Genomic DNA, 3034 nt, shown 5'->3' with positions numbered 1-3034 from the left:
CCCACTGTACATGCACAAGTTTGTTAGGTAAACAAGTTTGTTATGGTGCCCCCCCCCCCCCCCCCATTCTCAGAACAGAGGGCGGCGCCATACAAGCGCCAAAAGGCATTCTGGGTAGTGAGAAGCAAGAAGTGACGAGGTAATAATTGATTGTTTTTGAGGCATGTGAAGACACCTAGGCAGAAGACAGGGCATGAGGATATGGTCGAGTCATTGCTAGTAGGAACAGACAGAAGTAGCGTTTGAAGTTCCACTCATCCATCTTTCTCTCCTCTACAGGGAAAGGGAGGAGGACAAAGAAATGGCTGAATTCCTCCAGTCCAAGTTCCCCAGAAACTCCAAGAAGAAAGGTGTGTGTAGTCATAGTGCATCATAGTGAGTGTTATTATTTTGCATTCAAATGCTCAATTGTATGTCTCAAAGTTTTCAGGTATTCGCTTTGATACAGTAATAGTCAGTGACCTTGATTTGATGGCGATTTCTTTGGACGGTTAGGCGCCTCTTTCTTATCAATTCTTTCTTCACGACAGAAGCATTTATTTATGAAATTATGGATTTCACCACAAAAATTAATACATACAGTTGAAGTCGGAAGTTTACATACACTTAGGTTGGAGTCATTAAAACTCGTTTTTCAACCACTCACAAATTTCTTGTTAACAAACTATAGTTTGGCAAGTCGGTTAGGACATCTACTTTGTTCATGACACAAGTAATTTTTGCAACAATTGTTTACAGGCAGATTATTTCACTTAAAATTCACTGTATAACAATTGCAGTGGTCAGAAGTTTACATACACTAATTGACTGTGCCTTTAAACAGCTTGGAAAATTCCAGAAAATTATGTCATGGCTTTAGAAGCTTCTGGTGGGCTAATTACATCATTTGAGTCAATTGGAGGTGTATTGGATGTATTTCAAGGCTTACTTCAAACTCAGTGCCTCTTTGCTTGACATCATGGGAAAATCAAAAGAAATCAGCCAAGACCCACGAAAATAAATTGTAGACCTCCACAAGTCTGGTTCATCCTTGGGAGCAATTTCCAAATGTCTGAAGGTACCACGTTCATCATCTGTACAAACAATAGTACGCAAGTATAAACACAATGGGACCACGCATCCGTCATACCGCTCAGGAAGGAGACGCGTTCTGTCTCCTAGAGATGAATGTACTTTGGTGCGAAATGTCAAATCAATCCCAGAACAACAGCAAAGGACTTGTGAAGATGCTGGAGAAACAAGTACAAAAGTATCTATATCCACAGTAAAACGAGTCCTATATCGACATAACCTGAAAGGCCGCTCAGCAAGGAAGAAGCCACTGCTCCAAAACCGCCATAAAAAAGCCAGACTACAGTTTGCAACTGCACATGGGGACAAAGATCGTACTTTTTGAAGAAATGTCCTCTGATCTGATGAAACAAAAATAGATCTGTTTGGCCATAATGACCATTGTTATGTTTGGAGGAAAAAGGGGGGGCTTGCAAGCGAAGAACACCATCCCAACCGTGAAGCACGGGGTGGTAGCATCATGTTGTGGGGTGCTTTGCTGCAGGAAGGACTGGTGCACTTCACAAAATAGATGGCATCATGAGGGAGGAAAAGTATGTGGATATATTGAAGCAACATCTCAAGACATCAGTCAGGAAGTTAAAGCTTGGTCGCAAATGTGTCTTCCAAATGGACATATGTTGGAAGGAGAGGACCAAGGTGCAGCATGGTACGTGTCCATATTTATTAAATGAACACTGAAATAACAAAAATAACAAAGATAACGACCGAAACAGTTCTGGCTGTTGCAGACACACAACAGGAAACAACTACCCACAAACACAGGTGGGAACAGGCTACCTAAGTATGGTTCTCAATCAGAGACAACGATTGACAGCTGCCTCTGATTGGGAACCATACCAGGCCAAACAGATAGAAAAGTACAACATAGAACAAAACATAGAATGCCCACCCCAACTCACGCCCTGACCAAACCAAAATAGAGACATAACAAAGGAYCTAKGGTCASGGCGTGACAGTTATTACCGACAGCATGTTATTACCGACAGCATGTTAAACTCTATAGGCCTACTGTAAACTGGCCAAATCCAGTGTCAGTAATTGTCAGTAATTACTAGGCAGTCCGTGTCAACACGGAACCACAGTTCAGTGTCAAGTCTCTCCATGGAGATGATAACTTTTCAGCCCGAGACTCCACTTGTGTTTTTCCTGTATAACACAGTGGGTACGTAATAGGGCACTCCAGTGTGTGATGGTGATGACAAGGGTCCAGGACGAGTTAGCCAAGCACCCAGAATTGGAGTCGTGAGTGTACKKTCCACACACAGGGATCAAGGACTCTTCATCGCGGAGAGCCATCGCCATAGCAACCACGGCGTAGGCAGTCCGAACGAACTGTATACAATGAGAAGAAAGCGATGCATTACATACACACACGCTGGTTTCTGTTGGGTGTGTTTTTTTATTTATTCTCTAAAATCAAGGTTTATCTGAAGTCTCCTCTGAAATCAGGGTTCCTCTGAAGTTCACACTCTGAAATCAGGGTTTCTAAGTCTTTGAAATGTTCGAAGTCTCCTTAAACAGGTTCTCTATGCTACTTTTCTTCCCAGGCAGCCCCTAATGACGATGCTATTTGGAGCGTTGATACGTCACCACACCCTCAATTATAAAACCAATTTATCATGTACCATTTTCCATGCTCAACAGAGGTGGTCATTTTGTGTTAGCGAGGGCGAGGGGGAAGGAGAGGGGTAGTCGGCTGACACGACCCACATGACTACAACGCGAATAGCTGTGACCACTTTGGCGGAACTTTCGAAAGCTGGTGTCAGCCAGACCAAGAGAGATGGAGGAGAGGAAGGATAAGCTAGTGTGAGTCATCAGTAGTAGAGAGAGGAGAGAGCTCAGACAAAGTTCCTGTTGTTGTCGCGACTGTCCTTGGTGAGCTGCCAGAAAGGTTAGTTTTGTCAATCAAACAAGCAGRGAGCATAATCCGGTGACCCCCACGCTCTATCTCTGCACC

General features: G+C 43.5%; 1 pseudogene; it reads left to right on the top strand.

Moving 5' to 3' along the window:
* The window catches only part of LOC111964014 (bMERB domain-containing protein 1-like), a 50782-nt pseudogene extending 48390 nt beyond the window's left edge, over nucleotides 1-2392 (top strand).
* The last annotated feature ends 642 nt before the right edge of the window (nucleotides 2393-3034 follow it).

This window comes from Salvelinus sp. IW2-2015, linkage group LG1 (genome assembly GCF_002910315.2).
Source record: "Salvelinus sp. IW2-2015 linkage group LG1, ASM291031v2, whole genome shotgun sequence".
Lineage (NCBI taxonomy): Eukaryota > Metazoa > Chordata > Actinopteri > Salmoniformes > Salmonidae > Salvelinus > Salvelinus sp. IW2-2015.
This window is presented reverse-complemented; position numbering and strand designations above follow the sequence as displayed.